The 25436-nt window shown below is 43.7% G+C and overlaps 1 protein-coding gene across 7 annotated transcripts in view; it reads left to right on the top strand.

The window, feature by feature from the left end:
• Window positions 1-377: 377 nt before the first annotated feature.
• COL6A6 (collagen type VI alpha 6 chain) overlaps window positions 378-25436 on the top strand; it is a 141048-nt gene continuing 115989 nt past the window's right edge. For 3 of the 7 annotated variants that reach the window (XM_044383403.3, XM_026496999.4, XM_044383398.3), the window contains exon 1: window positions 378-620. The gene's annotated coding sequence lies outside the window, so the exon portion shown is untranslated. Of the gene's footprint in view, window positions 621-8374; window positions 8588-13392; window positions 13536-25436 lie in introns of all 7 variants that reach the window. The other 4 variants (XM_044383402.3, XM_044383401.3, XM_044383400.3 and 1 more) reach the window with 3 other exon arrangements.

Below are 25436 nucleotides of genomic sequence, written 5' to 3'. Positions count from 1 at the left end.
GACTCTGGGGTTCCTTTGCTAGCCCCTGCTTTCTTCAAGAAAACCCCAGGACAGGGACAAAGTCGCCCTGCGACAGTTCCAACAGTAGGAGCAGAGCTGCCACCTTTCGTGCCCCTGGGATCCCGCGCCCTGCTTGTGCGCTGCGCGCAGAGAAGGCGCGCACCGTGAACTCCCCATCCCCGCCCTCAGGATCCTTCCAGGGTTTAGAGCTGAGGGTCGAGGTTCCCTGCAGGGCAGAAGTGTGTGGGGCAGTGACAGCTCCCTAAACCCCCAACTCCCGCTTCCGTCACCCGCCCCCCTCCCTAGGGACGTGCGCTGGGCCCGGGGCCGCCGGGGCGGGGAAGGGTCGGGCCGGGGCGGGGAGAAGCGTTTATATAGCGGCGAGGAGGGGTGTGGGAGCCGCCGCCGGCCTGCGGGACACCGGGAGGCGAACGGCTGCCCGCGCCGCCTCCGGTTCCTTCCCCGGTTCCCGAGGTCCCCACCCGAGGTCCCCACCGTCTCCCCGCGGTCGGCGGCACTCGGCGCTGCGCTCCCGGCGGTGCGCTCAGGGCGCGCCGGGAGGAAACTCACGCAGGGCTTGGCAAGCGGAGGGCTGGGGGCCGCGTAGACGTTTCCCCGAGGTAAGTCCTGAAGCCGTTTGCAAGTGGTCAGTAATTGCATGGGAGGGATGGGCCAGATGGAGGCGGGCGGGGGGGGGGGGCACTGCGTGAAGGCTGCGGTGAAGGAAAGAAGTGAATTTCAGAAACTCAAAATCGCCTCCTTCCGTTTTTCACCTCCTTGGGGCGATTTGCCCTTCTCACCCCGTCTTTTAGTCTTCTGCATCCCTCTCTTGGCGAACATACAGCACACTCTGTTGTCACTCTCTGCTCCGGGCTCCCTGTTCCCCACTGCACACTCATGTGCCTTGAAGGCTGAAAGGTGCCTCACCCAACACCATCCCCAAGCCTAGCGCAGGGCCTGGCCTGTGGCAGACACCTAGGACTATGGAAAGGATGAATGAGATTAACCAGCCTGGGTCAGGAAAAGTCACTCCCATGTGTGTACAGACTGGTCTGTACTTTTGCTTCTGGACCTCACCCAAATTTATTCAAGATGGTTGGGTTTTTATTAACGTCTGAGGCGAGGGGAGAAAGCAGAAAAAAAATGCACCCATTTATGAATGCCGGGTAACGTCTTGCAATGAGTGGAAGCCCAGCTACCTGGCTCAGTATCAAATGTGCAAATAGTTTTGATGAGGGGAGGAGGCAGGCTGGAAGAGGGGAAAACACTGGAACAAGAAAGTGATTTCTTCTGTTTTCTTTCTTGATAAAAGACTTCTCATTTCTCTTTTCAGAGGTCTCCTCTATGGAGATATTTAAAGGTGATCTTTGCCAGTGGGAGAAAAAGTTTTAGTAGGAGGAAGGGGGGTGGTGCGGATTAGGAATATCTGAGATGTTGGTGGAAATCCTGAAGACTTGTGAAACAAGAGTATTAGAAGTCTTACGTCAAGAATTTCCGTAGTTACAGAATCAGCGGTCACATTTCTTTTTGAAGAAAGGATCTATTCGATGAGTAGAATTTTTAATAGGAAATGTTCAAATGTGCCATTTTGAAGTTACCATGTAGACTTACTGTTCACCCATTGGTGAACTCCCCTACATAAAAATCCTGAAGAGTCTAAATGAAGTGTTTTAAAACACTTGGCCTTAAAAATCTTTTTCCTGATAAAAGTTGTCAATTTCCTTCCTCCTCCCTCATTTTATTCCAAAATATTAGAAGTGTCCAGGAAAACCTGAAGAGAAAGCTTTTCTGCTCCTCAGAAGTCCATGTGATTTTGGACCTTGTGCTGTGTGAAATCAAACTTGATGATTTACATAAAAGACTTTATGTAAAACACCCATCGGAGAACCATCTGCAGCTTTCTTTTTAATTAAAAAAAAAGCCTTCTGATTTTACTAAATCTTCTTGTGAAACCATTCTTTTAAAAGACCATTGTTAAATACTATATACTTGCAATTTCCATTTTTCCTACTCCCTTCAGATAGTTTGAATTGCAGAAAAATTCGAATTGTTAGAATGTTTATAGGGAAAAGATTTATTTGCATGGACAGGGTTAAGAGCAGCTAATTAGGTCACCAAATGAAGTTCACGTTACAAGAATTGTGAATAAGAGTTGGTGTGATCTCCTCATCTATGTGTGCACATTACGCTGCGTCACCCGCTCATACAACAGTCTTAAACATGACTGAAAACATCTTCCCTGTCAGTAAATATCCCCATCGCCGGAATTTCTGAAAAATATGTGATTGCCACCTATACCATCCGTCAATAAATAAAAGTAGTCCAGACTAATGAGGATGTTTTTATGACCAAAGATTGGTCCCTTCCACAGTCCCAAGAAATAAGTAGGAAGATTTAATTTTCTGTACTTCCACTTTTATGAACATCATGAATATAAGACTTTTCCGGGGTGATCAAATGTTGGCCAATATCTTTTTTTTTTTTTCCCTCCCTTCCTGACCTTTTTGTTGTCCTTGTTATTTAAAGTAGGAAGTGGTTTAGCTTGGCTCTGAAACAGGTCTAGGTTCAAGTTACAGACTAGCTGGGACCATCAGGCGACTTCCCCGAGGCTTCTCGCACCTGTCACGCTGAGCTGAGCGGGGATCCCTACCTACCTACCTCACAGGGACGTGTGAGGAAAAAAGAAGATCTAGATAATGCCAGACGTGAGCCCTCACTCAATGGAGGTGGCAGCGACGGGGATGGTTAACACTTATGGTTCAGGGCAAATAGAAGGGTTCCAAATAATTCAGTTAATGCGGAGCCCAATTTTATTCCATGTTTTGACCTCCCTGAAATACCTTGTTTCCATGGAGTAAAACACATGATTAACAGAAATGCCTAACTCGCCAAACATTGTCATCTCCCTCTTCCCCTGGAAGCCGTCCAGTTTGCAGAGGTCATTTAAGGAAAGACCTGTCACTCAGGCATGACGCTGTCCTAGAAGAGAGGTTTGCGAGGTGCACTTATCCCGACTTCACCATGTATTTCTTCATATCTTATGCGTTAACAATTTCGGGAAGCTTTTTCTAGAGCAGTCGAATCGTTCCTGCAGGTAGAAGGCTAGGAGAAATGCACTTGGTGTTTTCGTTTCTTTGGATAATGATTCTGGGATAACAAAAGCATCTTGCTGCTTTCGGCAGGAGGGTATGACATTTTCAGAATTTTAAATTAAAGACCCCAAATCAACCTGAAGTTCTTCAAGGGAGTGGAGAGTTAAAAAGGCATAGAGGGTCATTTACAAAACAGCAGCTAGTTGAAGGCCAACATTTTTAAGGAAGAAAGAATAGTTAGACTTGGTTTCACTCCCTGCTTTGATTCCTCACCCTCCTTCCAAACTTGTTTTTTCTTGGGGTGACCCCAAGGCCCTGGCAGGGGAATTTGGAAGGGATTACATCAATACAAATGGATACTGTTTGGCTAACATAAACCATGTGCAGAAGAAAAGAGCCCTTGTGTCTGTCATATCCCTAACGCTTCCACAGTACCTGGCACTAGTATGTACTCAATAACTGCAATCAATGAATGACTTAAAATTTCAAAAGTCTGGCTGAAGGATGCTTCTGGTGTAAATCTGGAGCAGTTGCACTCAGGAAATCCACTAACATGCGAAACCTCAGGCAAGATGAGGAGACAGTGTGACCTCTGCTGTGTCTCAGCTTCTGACCTTCAGTTTTGCTAAAACAAAAAACAGCAGACTATAAATCTTACCTTTATGAGTTGTCTTCATGGACTGAGATAAAACTAAAAAGCAGTACTTTTTATGTTTCCAGATAACAAGTCCAAGGAGATTTACTGGTTTAATTTTGCTATGAATAGAAAGTTTTCCCCCAAATGCTCAAGCAGTAGAGGGGAGGGAAGAAAGATACAGCATAAAACTAACTTGGTATTATGAATGGAAACCTCAACATTCCCCTTGAGTTACAAAGGCATAATAAATTGACATTTAACCATTCTCCAACCATTTACAATTAAAGATTGAGTATTGATTTGACTCTAATATGTTTTCGTAATGCTCTAATAGGTGCTGTATCCTAGACTTTAGAGGGGAATTATTCTGCCAGACTTAGTTGGCAAAGGCTTTTGTGTTGGCTTAAAAAACCATAAGCTAATCACTTATTGAATTCTTTAAAAACAAGTTGATTAATGTTTGGCAAGAAATTCTGACTAAAAGTCTCCATTACATGAGTCCAAATACAATAGAACTTTGAAGGTCATGAGCAAGTCATAGTCACATTTGGCTATTACTGTTTGGTGGAAATAATCCCACAGTGTGTCAAATGGTCCACACGCCGTCTTTCGGTACCCTACCTCACCACAGCCAGCATGTGTGGTTACCTCAATACTCACATTCACTTCCACACTTGTCTGGGACCATTAGAATATCTATGATACTAACACGATGTTACACATTGTAGCAAATTTCCCCATGGCGGGGGTTTTCTCTGCTGGCTAGCAGACGACATCAGAGCCTTCCCCACGTCCCCTCTGCTTCCACCGTTTTGATGCACACTGCAGGCTTCTTACTTCAAGCACCTGTGAAGGCCTGAAGGCTTTCTATGGCCTTAGGAGCGTGACTGATTCACGCAGAGTAGGCCAGAAGGGCCTGGGCGTTAACACCCCTGACAGCAACCCCTCACCCGATAACACATGAAAGTTGGTAATATCCCAGCTTTCTCACACCTTGGGAGAGGCACTCTTGAGGTCTGATCTATACATTCTTCCAGAGGTGCCCCCAAGGGAATGAGCTCCCGCTGCCCAGAATGGCAACCTATCTGTCCACTAACAATTCAACATTGGCTTCCTTCCCTTCTGTCTCACCCCCCTGCTCCTCTACCAGTGGTCCAGAGATCACTTCCCAAATAAAGTCATTGCACAAATTCTAGTCCAGAATCTGCTTTTGGGGAAACCCAACCTACCGTAAGTTTGTTAGCTATTTCAGTAAATGCAGTGTTTTAGATATAAGTATACTGTAGGTTTCACTCTAGCCAAAAATTGAATCAAGAATGGAATTCTTGCTTTCCACACTAAAGAACAGAATTTTGTCCCTAGATAGTGCTGTTTGACTTGTGCCTGAAGAAGTTAGTTTGTTGGCCGTGACCCAGTCCTGAATTCCCATCAGCCCTTTGAGGACTGTGTTGGGGGAACATGCAGGGAGATATTAGTAAGGACTCAGGTGACCCCATCATTAGAGAAAGAGCATATTCTGCTGGTTATGAGAAGCCATTCAAACACATGCTCTGCAAAGATGGAATTGGCCTCTCTATATTTCTGTTGGGTGTTTCAATCTCTCCCTCAGGTTTGGTCAGCATTTGCTTACTGTGTTAGAGTTCTTCAGAGAAATAGGACCTATAGTGAGATATACAGAAATATATAAGAGGAGATTTATGATAGGAATTATCTCACATGATTATGAAAGCTGAGAAGTCCTGTGATCTGCCATTTGCAAACCAGAGTCAGGAATGCCAATGGTATAATTCAGTACCAGTCTGAAGGCCTGAGAGCCAGGAGTGCCAATGTCTGAGGGCTGTGGTAAATAGATGTTCCAACTCAAACAAAAAGAGCAAATTTGCCTCTTCTCTGCCTTTTTGTTCTATTCAGACTGTGAATGGATTGGTTGATGCTCACTCGCTTTGGTGAAGGTGATCTTCTTTACTCATTCTATTGATTCAAATACTAATCTCTTCTGGAAACACCTCACAGGCACACCCAAAAATAATGTCTTACCATCCCTTAGCTCAGTCAAGTTGACACATAAAATTATCCATCAAATTTACCAGGTACTTCCTAACTCACCACCACGCCCCCTCAAGCCAGACCTCTCTTCAGAAATCCAGGCCCAGATATCTCATTGCCCACAAAGCACTTGAACATCTTCCACTACAAACTCAACAAGTGCCAAATGGCGTTCACTATCTTCCCCACACACCTTCCCCTCTTCCTACAAATGGCAAAACCCAATGGCCCCACCAGAAGACTCTGGAGTAGTCTTGGAGTCCTGTCCTTCTCTCAGTCCTCATCAACAATCCCATCTCATCAGTCTCCAAGTCCTAACAATTTAATTTCTTAATAATCTCCCTGTCATCTGTGCTCTTAGTTCCCAAACACCATCCTTTCTTTCACCCTTAAAACAACTGCCTTCTAGTCCACCTCCCTGCCTTTAGTCTTGTTCCTTTGCTAGCATTCTCCGTACTTCAGCCTTGGTGAGCTTCCAAAAACCTGTACTTCCCTCTGCTTGCTCCGGTGCCTTTGGATATAATCCAAACTCCTTACCGTGATTGAGAATCCTCCCACCATCCAACTTTATCTGCCTCTCCTTCCTCATGCCTTTCTATTTCTTTGCCACCACTCCCAATCCTCCAGTTTAAAAAACAAAACAAAACAAAACAAAAAACAAACCCTTGCTCTCTCCCACCTCCCACTTTTTGTGCTTGGAATTCCCTCTAGAATTCCTAGAACAGTGTTCTCCAGACTCTGAAGCTGGCTAACTCCTTTTCTTCCTTTAAGGCTCAGCTAATATGTCCATTCCTTGAGAAAGTGTTACTGAATCTTCTGTTCTAGGTATCCTACCCTGGGTCCCCACAGTACCCTAGACTTCTAGTCATATCGCTTTCCCATTAAACTGTGCTTATTTTGTCTTTTGTGTTCACTAGGCTATCTTCAGGGCTAACCACTTAGTAGCTGTATCTGTTGTATGAATAAATGAGCTGAGATTAGGTTTCTTACTAGCTGATGACCATGGGCAGGTCACATAAGCTCTCTGAACTTTACTTTCCTCATCTAAAGTAGAAACTATATCCGAGCACAGGATGACTGGGGAGACTCGATGAGATTATGGATTTTTGGTTCTTGGCACATAGTTGTCACTCAGTAAACAATAGTTCCTTTGGATTCAGTAAGAATCCTATGCAGAACTTGACTCTGTGTTGTTTTGCGACAGTAAAGGCCACATTCCAGGAGGTATAGGGCACTTTGCTATAAGGCTTTGGGTGGAACCCAGAGGAAAGAAATGTCATTTAGCTGAAAGCATCCTGCTTGTCAGACATCCTTTCAAACCATGCATGGAGTGTTTTTGGAAATGAAATTGATATAATAACATATAATGGTGTCTAATTTCTTCACCTCGTGTCTTCCAAACAATCCTCCTCGAGCTTCCACATCTGCATTCCCTGGCTTAATGCCATGAATCCGGTGTCCAAATGGAGGAGCTTTTTCCAAGAATTTTGCCTTAGAAAACTATTCCCAACTGCAATTCCTCCTTGATTTCCCCTCTTTTCCATGATTACTGTCATCATCCTGAAACAGCAACAGTAGGTACCTAATCGTTGGGCCTCCAGGAACCTGTCATGAAAATGTTCACAAACCGTGACGCACATTGGAGCAATTTAACTGGGTAGAGGCAAGTACTAAACAAATTAATGGATTTGCACTGGTCAGTGATTAAGGCAAAGAACTTTTTAGATTTTATTAGTGGGGAGTGAGTCAAATACACAGTAGGGTTGGAAATTAGAGTAGTAGCGCCTCAGGGAGCTATCTCTACAATTTAAAGGCTTTTAGATATCATTTGGTAACATACTGCTTTGACACACTTACTTAAATCTGTGGCAATCTACTTTGAAAGCTTACCAGCCAGGGGTGGCCTGTCCCTCTTCAACACACACAATTTATGAACCCCCTTGTTTCTAGATATCGCAACAATTTGGGCACACATAGTCCTTTGTAATTAACAGTCATTATACCAAGGATAAGAGGTAATTTGATGGTTGATGGTGTTGTCTGTTAGAGACCCACCTCATAAATCCATAAATATGTATCTTTAGATGCAAAATACTTTAGGTAGGTGTCTGTTTTCTCCCCAGACTTGAAGGTTTTCATTTATCCGTTCATTTGTTTTATTTCTCAGTGCCCCATCAGTTCTTTCAATTTCTTCATGGAGAAAGTCACAATTAGGCATGGATATTCCATTGTCATCTCAGTCAGCGGCTATAAGTTAGTGAGTTGGGTCATGCATCGGACACTGAAAGAGAGGTTGCGATTTCATACATTGCGTGTCCGCTCAACTCTCCTCTGAGAAAGGAGACGTGTTTCCTGCAGTTGGAGCCGTAGCTCTGTCGCCGGCTTCAGCCAGGAAGCAAGAGGCGGCTGGGCTAGAACCAGCCCAGGTAGATGGAGAAGATTGGCTCCAGGGTTCTTCAGCCCCTGGATCTTTGGGTACTCCAATCCAGGGGGTTACACCAACTACCTCAGCACTTATTAAGCACTTCAGCTGCATCATCACATTTGATCCTCACGACAATTCAGTGAGGAGAATACCGTCATCATCCCCCTTCTGCAGATGAGGGTCTGAGGTTTCAACGTGCATCAGTTGCTGCTCAGTGGAGGATCTGAATTCAGGATGTGGTAATGCAGGCCTTGACCCTTCTACCTGTCTACTTGGCGGGGTAAGCTACAAAATGTGTGCTTCCAAAGCCTAAAAGCTTCCAACGCTGATGCTCAACTTAGATCCCTGCATGGTTAGAATAATAGTTCAGAAGTCATATTTTCATTGGTAAGTGCAAATTTTGACTCTGTTTTTTTTGGTGGGGGGGAAGAAAAGGAGAGCGCTGAACTCAGCATGAACATAAAATCCCAAAGAGATGATGTTTGAGTAGCTACAAAACTCAGTAGCTTGAATCTCTGTCCGTGAAATTGACTTTGGTTAATATTTTCAAAAGTCCATTCTCATTTTGCTGATTGACTTTTCCTAGAATCCTAGAATTTCAGAGCAAAAATGGGTCTTTAAATCATTTCAACTATTTTTTTTTTGTAAACAAAGTGTTTGGTTCCACCCCTACCCTTTCCCACAATTAAAAGCCTTTAATGATTTCTCACTGAACTTGAGATAAAGATAGAAATCATTGATAGATCTTGCAAAGCCATTGGCCACTTCTTTTCTAGCCTCATCAAGTGTCATGCTCTGCTCTGTGCTCTGTTCATACTGGACTTCCTTTGGTTCCTTGACCACTCTGTTCTCGTTCCTACTACAGGACCTTTACACAAGATTTCCTCCCTTCTGGAACACCACGCCCCTCTTAGGCAGGTTAATTCTCACCATTCCTCCAGATACGAGCTTCAACAGCAGTCCCTTAAGGAAGCCTTTCCTGAGTAATCAGTTCTCCTTATTATATGTCATCACAGTATCTAATCATTCAGTAAGTACCTTTTCATGTATAATAATACAGTAAGTACCTTTTCACGTATAAGCCTTATTTTAGGTTTTGGAAAACAAGATGGACAAGCTCCCTCTTCCAGGGAGGATATAAACAATGAAGAAGTCCACAAATAACTTCCAGGTGGTATTAAATGTGAGGAAAAAACTATAGTTATTTAAGGGGTCAGTGACTGACTTTAAGGAAGTGGAAGGTTGTTTTTGATGGGGTGGTCGGGAGGCCTCTCTAAGGAGGTGACATTTGGGCAGAGACCTGAGTGAACACAGTAAAATGAGGCTGCCTAGGGGGAAAGGAAAGGATATTTCCTAGCAGAGACAACTTTAGCATGTTCAAGAAAAGGAAGGAGACCGGTGTGGCTGGAATGGAGGGAACAAGAAGCACAGTGAAGAGGATGAGATTGGAGATTATGGGCTATGGCCAATATCATGGAAAGCCCATGGGCCACACACATATGGTATTGGAGTTTAATCTAAGCCAGATGGAAAGTCACTGGAAATTTTGAACAGGGAGATATTGACCTCATATATGGTCTTCAAAGATCACTCTCACTGGTGAATAGAATAATACATTAAGAAAGTCAAGAGTCAAAGCATGGAGGTCTGTTAGAATAGGAATCTGGGCAAGAAACAAAGGAGGCATGGGTACGGTGGGAGGTGGTGAGAAGTGGTTAGATCTGGAATGTATTTCAAAAGTACTATTGACCAGACTTAACCGATGGTTTGGCTGTAGAGCCTTTTAGAGAAATCTCTTCTTTATAGCATGTAACATAGTTGTAATTTTACACTTGATATAATTATTTCAAAAATAACTTGGTCCCTCAATGGACTGTAAGATCTATGACGACAAAGACCATGTCTGGTTTTACTTTTCATTGCCTACCTGCCACCTAACACGGTGCCTATAAATCAATTAATGGGTAGATAAGTATACTAAAACTACCTTATTTTACAGACGAGCGAAATGAGTCTCTGAGAGGTTAAGTTAAAGGACTGGCCTAAGGTTTCTCAGCTTGGACTAGAAACCATGTCTCCACACTCTTCATTCAGGCTGTTTTCCCTCTTGCAGTGGAGCCCCTTCCGAGGGAGGGATTACCAAACTGTACTTCGAATATCTGTAATGGGTGATTCGTCTCTTTAGGCAGAAACCCACCAGTTGCAGCCAGCAATGTTCTAATCACCCTTGAGGCTCTTTGGGGGCAACCTGAGTTTGTGATATTTCTTCTTTCCTCCTTTGAGCTTGTTTACTTCTCCAGGAAAACCACCGATCTTATCCCACTATTAAGTGAGTGTTTTGCCTAGGGCCCGAAGCTGGTCATCCTAAGCCATCTGACTTGTGTTCTGTTTTGAAAGATACTACAGCTTTAGACAAGAGCAGCTGGTGTGCATAATCTCCATATGAAAAGTTAGCCATTCAAAAATGTTCACTCCCTAAGGGCATTCTGAAAAAAAAAAAAAAAGAATCAGTTGAGGCAAGCTGTGATTAATAGGGAAAAAAAAAGATTAGAAGGCAATTAAGAGTTTCCTCGGTCCTCTTGGAAGGGAAAAGCTGCCTGAAATGTAACTTTCTCAAGCAATGATCACATCCTTGGACTGCTGCCTTTCTAATTAAATTCCCGATACATATATATGGATATTTCATTTAATGAACAGCTGGTAAAATTGGATCCTTGGTCTGCGGAGGTTTACCAGAGTACTTGAGTGTTTCTGTGTGATAGAATACTAATATTTAACCCTGGAATACAAAAAAAGAGGAAATTAAATCTGCTATCTGCGCCTCACCCAGGACCTTGTAGGTTGTGCCCTCCCTGGTCTGCATAGTAATCGGTTCTGTTCTTTTCCATCAAGCTACTTCCAACATTATCTTTCCTCTTTTCATTAGTCCTTCTTGAAAGCAGTGCTCACTGTGCTTTGTACCTTTCAGAGCTCTTTCTCCTGTCCTGGAGTCAGGCTTCACCCCCCTGAGGCTTCTCGTCTAGTGAGGGGCCAGACATTAATGAGATAAACACTCAAATGAATGTTTAGTCACAGATTTGAGATGACGTGCTAGGAAGAAAAATAAAAAGATGCCAGGAGAGAAAAATCACAAAGGAGATCTAATTTATGAGGACAGGAGGGGACCTCTCTGAGCCAGTCGTATTGCAACAAAGCCCTGGAGGATGAGGACTGAGCAGGAGCAAAGGGACGGGGCAAAAAGTGGCTGGAGAGGGTGGCAGCAGTCAGATGGGCAGGGGCAGGACTTCTCAAGCTTCGCTGTGCACACAAACTGCCTGGGCATCTTGTTCCACTGCGGACGAATTCCCTAAAGCTGGGATGCAGCGTTTCCAGCCAGCTCCCAGCCTTGCGGAAGGTGCTTAGCCCAGCACCACACCTTTCTTTTTTTTTTTTTCTTTTAAAGATTTTATTTATTTATTTGACAGAGACAGCCAGCGAGAGAGGGAACACAGCAGGGGGAGTGGGAGAGGAAGAAGCAGGCTCATAGCGGAGGAGCCCGATGTGGGGCTCGATCCCAGAACACCGGGATCACGCCCTGAGCCGAAGGCAGACGCTTTAACGACTGCGCTACCCAGGCGCCCCAACACCACACCTTTCATAACAGCAGTACAGGACCGGAGTTGGCAAAATTTTTCTGGAGAGAGAGAGAGAGAAGACACATTTTAGACTTCGTGGGTCACGCTGTCTCTGTTGCAACTTTTCCACTGTGCCGTTGTGATGTAAAAGCAGCCACAGAAAACATGTAAATGTATGGTGTGATGTGTTCCAGTGAAACTGTGTGTAGCAAAACAGAGGCAGATTTGGCTCAAAGGTGGTAGTTTGTGGGCCCCTGCTGTAGGATAAGGCAGTATCAGTTCTCAACCTTGACTGTATGTTAGAATCACCTGGGTTTCAAAAAAAAAAAAAAAATCCACGAGGCCCCTATTGTGGGTCAATAAAATCAGGATCCCTGGGAATGGAGCCAAGGCATGGGTAAAGCGGAAAAGCTGCGCAGGTGGTCCTAAGGTGCAGCCCGGGCTGAGAGCCATGGTAGGCCTGAATCTTATTTGATAGTCTGTATTCTTTTAGCCCTAGGAGATAGGGAAGGTAAAAATAACTCACCTTTCTTTAATGCTGAGATAACATCATTGCCCAAAAGCTTTCAAGGAAGGGGAAATGTAGCAGGGAATGTACAAATCTATAGTAACAGATTCTGATTTCATGAATGTTAAAATGGGGGCGGGGGGTCCATGTGCACTTTGAATCCAAGAAATATGGTATTTTCATTGCTATTATGCAGATGAGGAAAATGAAGCATAGAAGATGTACAAATTATATGATGATGTGCCAAGGAGACGTAGGCAAAATTTTGTGACTTAACTCGCCAAACTGCCTTTGGTTTCGCCCATGTGTGAGCCCTTCCTTCCTGTCTGGGCCTCTGCAAGTGCATGCTAGCCCCCACCCCCAACCCCTTTGGACCCACTTCATTACCCCTTAGAAACTCCTAATTTCTGCTTCTAGGTCAGGTGTCAGTTTAGCCATGCTGTTTCTTCTGGGGTGTCCTCCCTGACCGCACAACCAGGAGAGGAGCTCCTGCTGGGAGCGCCTCCTGCCCCTCGTAGGGTGCCCCATTAAAGCCTGGGCTCTTTCTGTCTACACAGACATCCTCCAGGCCTGGGAGAAGTCATGACGGCAGGAACCATGATTGGCTTGTCATCGTTTTATCTCTGTTACCTGGTGTTATATTGTGATTTATAATAAATACGTATTTTGGTCTTCATCTATAGTTCCTGGCTCACAGTTCCCCAAATTCTTGGATTTTCTTGAGCAATAAGAGCAATGGGAGCACCTTTTGTTATAATATTTGGTCTCTTGTCCTCAGTTCCTGAGCTGTCAAGGTGAAATGGTGTCTCGTTACTCATAATGAGTCCCTTTCCACTAGAACTGGGTTTATGTTAATGAATTGACTTACTGAAAGCACCTGAGGATGGGGGCTGGTTGCCAGGGAAACCAACCAGGAAGAGAGGATTGGAACTTTTAGTTTCACCCCCTGATTTCCGGAAGGGGAGAGGACTAGAGGTTGAACCAATCAGCAATGGCCAGGGACCTAATCAACCATGCCTGTGTAATCAAGCCTTCATAAAAACCCTAAAAGAAGGGGTTTGAACTTCCAGGTTGCTGAACGTGTGGAAGTGCCGGGGGAATGGCACGCTCACGGAGGGCGTTGGATGTTCGCCTTTTCCCCAAGTTTTGCCCTGTGCTTGTCTTCCATCTGGCTTTCCTGAGTTCTGTCCTTTCACAACGAGCTGATAATCCAGTAAGTAAAATGTTTCTCTGAGTTCTGTGAGCCATGCTAGCAAATGAATTGATCCTAAGGAGAGGGTCATGGGAACCTCTGATTTATAGCCAGCTGGTAGGAAGCATAGGTAATAACTTGGACTGGCCATTGGCATCTGAAGTGGGGGTGGTGAGGGGGAGTTGTGGGACCAAGCCCTCAACTTGTGGGAGATTCGACACGATCTCCAGGTGGATGGTATCAGAATTGAGTTGGATTGTAGGACACCCAGCTGGTATTAGAGGATGTTTGGAGGTGTGGAAATCACCCCCCAACACACACACACACACACACACACACACACACACACACGCGCGCTGGAATTGGTGACCAGAGCTGCTATGCTTGTCTATAGCAGGGCCTCAGGAATATTTGTGGAACGCATGCACTTTGGCCCAGTACGGCGGTCCTTACTTAAAGCAGGGTGTAGCAAGGTACTTGAGAGTGCTCGGTCCCAGAGCCAGCCTCCAGGCCTGTCCCTTTAGCATCACCTGGGAGACTGTTAGAAATGCAAATCTTTGGGCCCATCCCAGACTTACTGATTCAGTCTCAGGGATGGGACCCCACCACTTGTTTCAACTGGTCCTCCTGGCAGTTCTGGGTGAGGACCACAGGTCAGGGTATGGGCCCTAAAGCCAGGCTGCCTGGCTTCAAATCCTGACTTTGTTGCTTTTCAAAAATTCTCTGGCTCCAGGAACTTGACATTGCCTTTCCGTGTCTCCATGTTCCCCTCTATAAAATGGAGGCGATAAAAATAGGAGCCACCTTAACTGGATTAACAACAGCTGTTAGCACAACACCTCGCAGGGCGTGCTCAAAATAGTTAACTGTTACTGGTATCAGCTGTGCAGACATGCTAACATTAACTTCTCTGAATTGACTTCCTTCAGGTTTTTTTTCCCCTTTACATATGTATGTATTTTTCGTGGAAGTGTAGTTGACACACAGTGTTACATTAGTTTCAGGGGTACGATACAGCGATCTCACGACTCTGTGTTCTGCCAGGCTCACCACAAATGCAGCTCCCATCTGTCACCATTCGGTGCTGTTACGTGTCAGTGACTATACTCCCTATGCTGTGCCTTTTATTCCTGTGACTCATTAATTCCATAACTGGAAGCCTGTGTCTCCCTCTCCCCTTCACCCATTTTGCCCACCCCTCCTTCCCTCCCCTCTCGTTACCCTTGGTTTGGTCTCTGTATTCATGAGTCTGTTTCTGCTTTTTGTTTTTGCTTTTTTAGATTCCACATATAAGTGAAATCCTATGGTATTTGTCTTCAACTTATTTCACTTAGCATAGTGCCCTCTAGGTCCATCCATGTTGTCACAAATGCAAGATTGCATTTTTTATGGCGGAGTCATATTCCATCGTGTGTATATACCACATCTCTTCACCATTTATCGATGGACGGACACTTGGCCTGCTCCCATGTCTTGGCTATTATAAACAATGCTGCAATAAACATAGGGGTACATGTATCTTTTCAAATTAATATTGTTGTATTCTTTGGATAAATACCCAGTAGTGGAATTACTGGATCATATGACACGTCTATTTTTAATTTCTGAGGAATCCCCACAGTGGCTGCACCGATTTGCATTCCCACCAACTGTGCGTGAGAGTTGCTTTCCCTCCACATCCTCCCAGCACTTGTTGCTTCTTGTCTTTTTGAGTCGAGCCATTTTGACAGGTGTGAGGTGATATCTCATTGTGGTTTTGAGGTGCATGTCTCTGAGTGATGTGGAGCATCTTTCCATGTGCCTCTTGGCCATCTGTGGCTCTTTTTTGTACTTCCTTTGTCTTTAACACAAGGATAAAGTCTTGGCCTCCCGGGATTCGGAGAGTTAAGTGTACGGTGATTAACTACACGCGCCAGCTTGGTACGGCTCCGGTGCCCAGAGATTTGGCCAAACACCCATCAAGATTCCTGTAAAGAGATTATAAAGGAGTGACTAACATTTAAATCCATGGATTTTGGGTAAAGCCGCTTACTCTCCATAGTTTGAGTGGCTTCATCAAATCAGTTAAAGACTTTGCAAGGGAATACTGAGGCTCCCAAGTCTCCAGGGAAGACTGTTCTCCCACACAACACGGTGACATCCGCTCCTGCCAGAATTTTCAGCCCGCCCTCAAGACCTCGCTTGCCAGTCCCCACCTCACATGAGTCCAGTCCTTCTCTCTCCATAGAAAGACACAGGTATACACACTCTCTATATTACACACACCCGATTGGTTCTATTTCTCTTGAAAGCTCTAACACAATGTGGTAAAGTTGTGTCAGTCAGGATTTCTCAACCTGTGTAGTTTTCCAGCTCCTGGCATTCTGGTTAAGATAATTCTTTGTTGTGGTTGACTGTCCTGTGTGGTGTACAACGTTTAGTGGCATCCCTGGCCTCGACCCCCTAGATACCCGTAGCACTGCCCCCTCCCCCAGCAGGAAAAATAAAAAATCTTTTCAGACCTTGCCAAATGTCCCCTGAGGACAAAATCTGCAGTTGAGAACCACTGGCGTAAATAACTAGGAGAATGTAGGAGCTGTTGCTCTGTAGTTCCCTCCCATTAAACCAGTGCTGCACGGTTGCCTGTGTGGCCCACGCACTGTCCTGCCCTATCCACAGCAATTTATCACTTGACACAAGATCTAGCTCAAAACCCACTGCCACCAAAGGTGGCTCTCCTAGTCCTCCCTCCTTCAGATCCCACTTCTGTGTCTCTTTCCCTTGCGCCCATTCCACTTGATCACACTGCTTCCAACTGTCTGTTCACAACTGGACGTATGTGTGCTATGTTTGCCCACTTACACTGAACCCCCGCAAAGCAAAGGGAAGCCCTCGGTAAGAGGAGTAGAGAATTTTGAGTCCAAATCCTGCTGTTTGCCAGTCAGTGACCTTGGGATAGTCACTCAATCTTCCTGAGTTTCCATATTAATAGTTATAAAGTGGGAATAGTTGGGTCTACTTCAGAGAGTGGTTATAAGTCCAAGCACTTTTGAACTATAAAAACATAAAGTCTTTCTCCCCCTACCTCCGCCAAAAAAAAAAAAGGCAAAACCATAGCTTTTATATCTTTTTTGTAAGAGAGTAAGCAATACAAGGGGGTTTAGGATGAAATATGACCTTGGAAAATGTTAAATGAACAAACAAGTACATAAATTTGCATACTGTATTTTGCATTTTGTTTTAATTTATTTTATTTTTCCGGTAGCTTTTAAAGTAATGTCGGCAGGGTCCTTTCTGTGTCCTTCTGAGATTAATGTAGAAATTACCTAATGGGGCAGTTGCCAAAGCAATGCAATTTGCCTGGTTATTGGTTTCAAGTTCCTGGAAATGATGGCATTCATCAATAACTCTACTACCCCTACTGTCAACATCTCTATTTCCTTAGGGAGCATTCATGCTTGAGAGCAAGTACCTGTCCTTCAGAACTGGCTGAAGCAGTCCTCTTCCAGAAAAATCCTCTCTGCACCCCTAATCCCTCTTCCCTCCCAAGGCATCGAGATGTTTCTTTTCTGATTCTCTGTAGTCCTCTGGACTTGCTTACCGGCATCATAGCACAGATCTGTCTCCCTTCCTCCCTTCCTCCCTTATCAGACTAAGTTCATGAAGTCCAGGTCTGTTTTTAGTGGGTTTGTATTCCCAAGGGTCAATGCACTGTTGGGCCAAAGCATACGATTATACTCGTATGAAGATAATCACTAGGGCTGCAATACTACGTGTCCATCTGTCTGCAGGATGTCTCCACTTCCACGACATGTGGATATCTCAAACTCAGCATTTCAAAACAAAAACAAAAACCCAAGCCTGGACCTTCCTCTCTATACCAGTTATCAAATTTTGCAAAAATAAACCATTCCAAAACACAGTGACCTACAAATAATTTTTGTCTCATGGTTGTGTGGGTTGACTGGTCCATCCCAGGCAGTTCTTGCTCAAGGTCTCAGTCAGGTGGTGGCTGGGACTGGAGTCACCAGAAAGCTTTTCAGTCACCTATCTGGTACCTGGACTGGATGGCTGGATCGTATGAGGTCTGGTGAAGCCTCTCTCTTTTTTCCCCACACAGCCCCTTCACGGGGCTAGCTTGGGCTTCATAATATGGCGGTCCCAGAATAGTGGAACTTCTTACCTGATGATTGGCTGCTGCTTCTCATGCTCCAAGAGTTCCATGAGCCTGGATGGAAGCCACAAGGCTTCTTAGGACACAGTATTAAAAGTTTCAAGACCTTGCTTGTGCCACATTCTATTGATCAAGTCATGAGGCAACCCAGCTTCAAAGTTAGGGACATTAGATTCCCCTTTCAATGGGAGCAGTAGCAAAGAATTCATGGCCGTTATTTAATCTACCACATTTTCTAACAAGTACAGTTTGACTCTGTCAATGATTCTTTTGTATCCTTACATCTTAGGAGTTTTTTTGTTTTTAAAGAACATATGTTGGAATGAAAATAGAAATTCTTTTGTTCATTATTTTGGGATACTTAATTTCCTTTGCATAAGACGTGGAAACTCCCTTTTCAAGATCCTTGGTTGTTTCCTTCATACTTCCTGCATTATGTTGTTTAGCATTCTTTTTTCCTTCCTTATTCATGAAATATACAACTAGAAAGAATAATAACAAATCTACCCAGATTTAACACTTAACATCACCCAATGTTTGTTTCAGACTTTGTTAAATAAAATATTACACATAAAGTTGAAGCCCCCTTAATCCCTCTCCCAGATTCTGTTTTCCATTTTGTCTTCCCAGAGGGGTACCATTGTTCTTAACTAGTTTTATGTTATCCCCAGCTTTGCTTTAATATACACAGGCTTTTAAAAAATAGTATTTTGGTGTGTTTTAATCATTTTACATGGATGGCATTATACTACTTCCGGGACTTCTTGCCCGATCCTTTCATCCAGGAATGAGAGTCCTGCTGTGGGTAGGTCATACCAACCTACAACCAGTGCTCTCCCTCTCTTTTGAGATTTATTCCTATTAAGGCATGTAGAGCTAAATTATTTAACACCTGAAAAACATTTTCATGTGTGAGTGAGTCCCAGCATTTAATTACTCCATTTTCCTCTTCACAAACATTTGAATGATTTGCAATTTTTACAAATGTTCATAAAATCATGTGCACATGGTACCAGAATTTCTCTAGGGCATTCATTTTATTTTTTAAGATTTTATTTGACAGAGCGTGCTCGCGAGCACAAGCAGGGGGAGCTTCAGGCAGAGGGAGAGGGAGAAGCAAGCTCCCCACTGAGCAGGGAGCCTGATACAGGACTCGATCCTAGGACCCTGAGATCATGACCTGAGCCAAAGGCAGATGATAAACCAACTGAGCCACCCAGGCGCCCAAGGGCATTCACTTTAAATGAAGCTTCTAGGTCATGCTTAATTTTACTAGATGATTGCTAAATTTCTCTCCGAAGTGAGTGTATTAAATTCCCACCAGCCATGTACATGAGCTCTAATTTTCCTACATCGTATCAACCCTTAATATTGTCAGTCTCTTTAATTTTTGCCAGTCTCCTAGGGAAATGATGTCTTATTGTTTTAATATGCATTTCCCTGTCACCAGTAAGGTTAAGGATCTTTTCATTTGTCTGTTGACCATTCAGATTACCTCTGCTGTGAGCTGCCTGCTCGTATGCATTGTCCATTTTCTGTTGGGTTTAGTGGTCTAGTTGCTTATTATTTATGATGCCTTTTGTCAAATATTTAACATTTTAATGTAGTTACGTTCACTCCCTTGCAGTCTGTACTTGACTGTACCTTCCTTAAGAATTTATTCCAGAGTCATGATTTTGTATTTTGTCCTGCTGCTTTATCACAGTTTAACCTTAGTAAATATCTGTGCTTTTCTTGAGTAATATCCACCTTCCTTCTTCCATTCTGTTGTCAAATATTTTAGATACACTTTATTTTAAAACATCTAGATTTTTTTTTTCCCACGGTCAATATTATGGGGGTGGGGGAAGGTATATAAAGAGGACATTATTCTCAGTAGGAGGCTAACGAAAAGTAAAGGGAGGAGCTTGATATTTAAACAAACATATAGGCAAAGCAAGGAAGCAGAAAATGCAGGTGTTCTACTTAGGGGTAGAACAAGCTTGTCTTGTTCAAGGAAAAGCCAGATGAGCGAAGCTGGAGTGGGGTGGGGGAGGGGAAAATAAGGAGAGGAGGTCAGTGGATTAGAGGGATCCTGAGCGTGTAGGGCCTGGACGGACAAGGTAAGGAATTTTGAGTAAATGTGTGACATTATCTCCTTTTTTGACATAAAGCACTCTAGAAGAATCAGTGGTTGGGAGAGAGTAGAAGCAGGAAGTCCAATTAGGAAGCTTTTGCTAAAATCCAGGTGAGACAATGGTGTCTTAGATTAGGGTGAAAGTCAAAGTGTTGAGAAGTGGCCAGATCTGAGATCTACGTCTTAAAATCAATGTTTGCTTAGGGGTATGAAAGTGAGGAATTCGTGATAACTCCTATGGTTCTAGCCTGGGCCACTTTTTTACTGAGATGGCAGTTACAGTCAACAATTAACTGTTAAATTACGCATGTTATTTATTTAGTGTATTTGTTACAGCCCAACAATTACGTTTAAGTCTATGTCCCTCAGTGTAGGCAAACAGTTTGGGACACTATATTCACATTTGATTAGTCGATTCCACTTCTGTTAATTAATAGCTGTGTGACTTTTGGCAAGCTACTTAATCCTCTGACTCCATCTCATCTATAAAATGAGTAGTATTTATTGATGCTCACTGGGTTGGTGAGAGGATTAAGTGTAGCCCTTAGAACGGTGCCTGGTGCACAGTAAGTACTCCGTAAGCATTTGCTAATTCTTATTCTTTCTGGGAACCCTCTCCTGCTCACGGCCCCCCTCCCCCACCGATATAGTCCATCAAACCAGGGATGTTCTGAGTTACTCTTTACTTTGTTTGCTTAATGCAAGTCAGAATATTTTCCAAAGGTGTCTAATAGTTTTCAAAGCTGAGAGAGAAAACCCATGCCAAATTTAGAATGCTGTTCTGTGTCTAAAGCTCTTCAGTTACTTTGTGCTTTTCTAAGCCTGAAACTTAAGAGGTCAACAATTAGTAGATATTTCTCCGATATCTACTTTGGGCTTAACTGCCAGGGTATTAAAGGGAACCCTTTAGGGGCGCCTGGGTGGCTCAGTCGTTAAGCGTCTGCCTTCGGCTCAGGGCGTGATCCCGGTGTTGTGGGATCGAGCCCCACATCAGGCTCCTCTGCTGGGAGCCTGCTTCTTCCTCTCCCATTCCCCCTGCTTGTGTTCCCTCTCTCATTGGCTGTCTCTTTGTCAAAACAAATAAAATCTTAAAATAAATAAATAAATAAAGGGAACCCTTTAGACTTCCTTCCTGCCATCCTAAGCCATGTATGCTTTTGATTTGGCTGCAATGAATAAATACTTTATCAGTGACCCAACATATTTCATGACCCTCCGATCCTTTTGGGGATTGCTGGACAGATCTCAGACTAGCTGATGTCATTGTTGGCTTTGGTGACTTGTGTCAGTATGGCTGCCTTTGCGTAGCTTCAGCCAAACAGGGAAAAACAGCAATTTGGAGGTGAGAAACCTCTATTCAGACTTAACAGGATCTGCTGTAAAGAGCAGAAATTCACAGCAGTTGGTATTCATTGAGAAAGAAAACAATTCAAAGAAACAATTTCCAGTAAAAACAAAAAACAAAACAAACAAAAACCTTACAAACCTAGATTATCTGATGCATTCTAACACATGAGATAAAATTCCTTCATCCTCAGAGAACTGGATAGCATGCAAGGCTTTGCCTCAAGAAAAACAACATAACGTAGTGGGGAAAAGTCCTGGCCTCAGAGCCTCGAGACTGCTGTGGCTCGGGGAAATGCTCAACCTTGCTAAGCCTCAGATGTTTCTTTTGTGAAATAGGAATAATAATTCTTCCCTACCTCACGGGTGTGCCGGCAGGATTCGGGGAGATAACGGTCCTGAAGAGGCACGGAAAGGTGGACGATGTTGCGCCTCTACCAGCCTATAGAAACGCCGCGGCTGGGAAGCGTGTGAGGGAGGGACCTGAGGCCAGGGAGTAAATACAGTTCCTTTCCAGGGTATTCCTTAGCCGGGTCTTTCCTAGATTGCTCTCCTCCTCAGCCATCCCATTGTAAAGATGGCAATAACAGGAATACAAATGACGGCTATCGTTTAATAGTTACGGCAAGGCAGCGGCTACACCAACTCCCGCACACGTGTCGTCAGTCTGTGTAACCCCCACAGCAGTCCTTGGAAGCGGATGTGGGTATAGATGAGAGAGAGGTGCAAAGGGATGGCATTACTTGCCTGGTCACTCAGGCAGTTAGCGGGCCGCACAAGCAGGCTTTTAATTGGGTACTGTGGCCAGACCCTGTGCGTTTGACCCCGAGGCTACCCAGCCTACAACTGGATCATCGCGTAATTTCAGTGTGACCTCAGAGTTATTACTGGTGGAGTGATTCCCCTTGTGCCTTGGGAATTTTCCTATGCCCTGATCACAAATTTTTTCCTGCCCCTACTGTCTTGTGCTGTCCTACCGTTACAAGTGTTGGGAGCTTCATTGGTTTGAGTGACATTTAATTCTGTAGCAAATAAACCCAATAAACTATACTGGAAAGCACATAGTAATTTACGTTATCCGTGATTTACCAGAAGCAGGCATATCAACACATTCGTGGGGCAGCCCCTTTCCGCACGGTCATCAGGTCCCCGGGCCGAGAGTAGTCCTGCCATCGTCAACATTTGTTTTTTGAGGTTGGCTCTGTGCCAGCCAACTGGAAGGGAAAAGGTGATGGGAGAGGGCTCTGTGGGAGGTATGAGGCCAAGCTGGGAGGTGGGTGACATCGTTTCTGCTCATGTTCTCTTGGCCTGAATGCCATCATTTAGCCCTTGGAAGTCGGTCTGGGACAGGCTGTCCCCAGCTTGCAGACCTGGCACAGTGACAACTCTGCAATGCAGAAGGGGCAGCACGAATTTTGGTGAACAGCTAGAGATGTGTGCTACTGGACTCCTGATTATGTTAGGTGATTTATCACGGGTGAAATTTTGAGTTCCTTTAACTGGGTCCTGCAGGATGCTGGGAGAGTTCTGAACTTGGGAAAAGTTTTTTGTTCAAAATTTATTTTTGCTTCCCTGTTCCCCATTCCAGTAATACAGAACTTACCACAGATGACAATCACAGGGGGGCAGATTTCTCCTAAAACTGTTCCATATCTGCCCTCAACAAGTCACTATGTTCTTGGCTTAATTACCTGATTTTTTTTCTTCTAACTATATTTAATCAATTTTTTATTTCTCTATACATTTACTGGATCTCAGGTACACAAAATTGGATTAATAGTAACCCTTAGTTCACTGGACGTTCTCATCCATAGGTCCTTGTAAGACTTTCTATTTATTTGCTTATTTACTAATAACAAGCCCTTGAAACTCTACCCATATGAAAACTGGAATATTAACATATCTATGATGCTTCCTCCCAATCCCATCCCCCTGCCTCCTACATATATGCAACCTCTATCCTGCATCTTGTGTTTATCATTCCTTTGCTTTTTCAAAAAACCAACTTTTTTTTTTTTGAGAGCAGTTTTAGGTTCACAACAAAATTGAGCAGAAGGTACAGAGATTTCCCATATACCCCCCAGCCCCACATACGTTATCTCCTCTGCCATTATCAACATCCCCCACCTGAGTGATGCATTTGTTACAGCTGATGAATCCACATTGATACATCATCACTAACCGAAGTCTACATTACGGTTCATTCTTGGTGTTATACATTCTATGGGTTCGGACAAACTTATAATGACCTGTATCCACCATTATAATATCATACAGGTAGAAATCCTCTGTGCCATGTCCATTCATCCCTCCTTCTCCCCTAACTCCTGGCAGCCAGTCATCTTTTTCTGTCTTCATAGCTTTGCCTTTCCAGGATGTGATATAGTTGGAATCCTACAGTATGTAGCCTTTTAGAGATCGGCTTCATTTACTCAGTAATATGCATCTAAGCTTCATCTATGTATTTCATGGCTTGATAGCACATTTCTGTTTAGCTCTGAATAATTCCATTGTCTGGCTGTCCGCTCACCTGCTGAAGGACATCTTGGTTGCTTCCAGGTTTTGAGAATTATGAATAAAGCTGCCATTAATATCCATGTGCACGTTTTTGTGTGGACAGAACTTTTTAACTCCTTTGGGTAAATACCATGGAGCACAAATGGTAGATCATTTAGTAAGGGTATGTTTAGTTTTGTCAGAAGCCACCAAACTGGGGGCACCTGGGTGGCTCAGTTGTTAAGCGTCTGCCTTTGGCTCAGGGCGTGATCCCGGTGTTCTGGGATCGAACCCCGCATCAGGGTCCTCCACTGGGAGCCTGCTTCTTCCTCTCCCACTTCCCCTGCTTGTGTTCCCTCTCTCGCTGGCTGTCTCTATCTCTGTCAAATAAATAAATAAAATCTTTAAAAAAAAAAAAAAAGCCACCAAACTGTCTCCTAAAGTTGCTGTGCCATTTTGCATTCCCACTGGCAATTTGTGCGAGTTCCTGAAGCTCCGCATCTCGCGGGCATTTGGTGGTGTCCGTGTTTTGGATTTTGGCCATTCTAATAGGTGTGCAGTGCTGTCTAGTCGTTTTCATTCGCAGTCCCTCGACGACATGTGATGTGGAGCATCTTTTCATATGCTTATTATCTGTGAATGTTCTTTGAGTGTCTTTTAAGGCTCTTTGGCTCATTTTTAATTGGGTTGTTATTGAGTTTTAAGCGTTCTTTGTATATTTTGGCCAGCAGTCATTTATCAGGATGTGTCTTTTCTTTTTTTTTTTTTAATGTTATGTTAGTCACCACACAGTACATCCTTAGTTTTTGATGTAGTGTTTCATGCTTCATTATTTGTGTATAACACCCAGGGCTTCATGCAATACGTGCCCTCCTTAATATTTTCTACTAGTCTGTGTGGCCTGTCTTCTCATTCTCTTGACATTGTCTTAGTTACATTTTGTGAAGGGTGTAAGGCCTGTGTCTAGGGTGTGTGTGCGTGTGTGAATATCCAGTTCCAACACGATTTATTGAAGAGATTATCTTGTCCCCATTGTATTGCTTTTGCTCCATTGTTAAAGATCAGTTGACTATATTACGTGGATCTGTTTGAGGGCTCACTGTCCTGTTTCAATGATCTGTTTGTCTCTTCTTTTGCTAATGCCACACTGATATTTGGTTTGATGTAGTCCCACTTGCTTTTGCTTTTGGTTGCTTTGCTTTTGGTGTCAAGTCTTCAATCCACCTTGAGTTAATTTTTGTGTATGGTGTGAGATAGAGGTCCAGCTTAATTCTTTTGCACGTCACTGTACAGTTTTTCCAACACCATCTATTGAAGAGACTGTCCTTTCTTCACTGTGTGTTCTTGGCTCCTTTGTTGTAAGTTAATTGACCATATATGCGTGGTTTTTTCTCGGCTCTCTGTTCCATTGATCTGTGTCTGGTTTTTTTTATGCCAGTACCATACTGTTTTAATTACTATAGCTTTGTAATAGAGTTTGAAATCAGAAAGTGTGCTGCCTCTAGCTTGGTTCTTCTTAATATTGCTTTGTCTACTTGGGGCTTTTTGTGGTTCCATACAAATTTTAAAAAGTGTTCTATTTCTGTGAAAATGCCATTGGAATTTTGATAGGGATTGCATCGACTCTACATACTTTCCCTGTCTTATTGTATTAGATAGGGCTTCCAGTGTGGTGTTGAAGGAGGTGAAAGGGGACAACCTTGCCTTGTCCCTAAACTTATTGGAAAAGCTTTGAGTTTCTCGCCTTTAAGTATGGTGTTAGCTTTAGGTTTGTTGTAGTATTCATTATCAAGTTGAGGAAATTTTCCTCTGA

The sequence above is a fragment of the Ursus arctos genome, unplaced genomic scaffold (assembly GCF_023065955.2).
Source record: "Ursus arctos isolate Adak ecotype North America unplaced genomic scaffold, UrsArc2.0 scaffold_20, whole genome shotgun sequence".
NCBI classification, from domain to species: domain Eukaryota; kingdom Metazoa; phylum Chordata; class Mammalia; order Carnivora; family Ursidae; genus Ursus; species Ursus arctos.
This window is presented reverse-complemented; position numbering and strand designations above follow the sequence as displayed.